Source organism: Corvus brachyrhynchos, unplaced genomic scaffold (genome assembly GCF_000691975.1).
Source record: "Corvus brachyrhynchos isolate BGI_N302 unplaced genomic scaffold, ASM69197v1 scaffold5, whole genome shotgun sequence".
Classification (NCBI taxonomy): Eukaryota; Metazoa; Chordata; class Aves; order Passeriformes; family Corvidae; genus Corvus; species Corvus brachyrhynchos.
This window is the reverse complement of record NW_008238321.1, coordinates 10,931,933-10,932,927: the sequence shown is the minus strand read 5'-3', so window position 1 is coordinate 10,932,927 and position 995 is coordinate 10,931,933.

Below are 995 nucleotides of genomic sequence, written 5' to 3'. Positions count from 1 at the left end.
GGTTGTCCTGTGCAGCTTTATTCTACCTCTGCAGCTGCAAAAGGGTCTGGGAGGAGTGATCTGCACTGACTTTTAATTTTATGTGAGATTTCCCTGCAGGAGATATTTGTGTCTGACAAAACAGAACAGACCTAGATTTGCTTTCCAGGGATGGTGTAGCTCACAGGAATGAGCTGTGTTTTAGGCCAGGGTCTATTTTTATTTATTTATTTATTGCTTTCCTGCTTTCTTTATGGCAAATTATAAATGGTTGGTAAACACCTATAATAAAATAGAGATATACATGGGCAAATCATCCTTTTTTTCGATTAAAGAAAGCTGTTACTTACTGTGTAGAGAGTACATATCCTCCTAAGAGATCAAATTATTTATGGCAGTGCACTAATTAGCTTTTTCAAGGCTTCTAAGGTCTTGCAGATACTTCAAGCTCCAGGGATAATTGCAGTAGGTAAATACCTCTCTGCATCAAGTATAATTTCATGTAACTGGCAAACAGCTGTCAGTGTGTGCTTTGGGCTTCTGGCCTGGTGGGGGCTGTTGTCAAATGGAACACTGGCCAGTTGTGACCACTGGCTTCCAAGGCTTTGCAAGGCAGTGGTCACAACTCCCTGGTTGGGTCACTATGGTGGCCACAGGTACCCAGGCAATTCAGGAGGCTCCCAGAGCTGGTTTGGTCCCCATTTTCACTTGTGCTGCAATATTAATGCTGAGGCTGTACCAGTGCTGTCACCTGCCCATCATCACTCTCAGTTTGGGCTCGGGGAACAGCAGATCCAGCTCCCTACTCACGTCCATCAGCAGCTCCAGGCTCTGTTCAAAAGTATTTGGCATTGTTCAGATATGCTGCCATGGTTACTCAGGCACCACTGACTGCACAGGTCAGCTTGGAAGAGCTTTAGACAAAGTATTTGGGACAGAGTGCAGCTCTCACTTGTTAATTTAAGACCTGGCACATCAGTTTGAACAAACTACGTGGGGGATAATGTCTTTCTTTT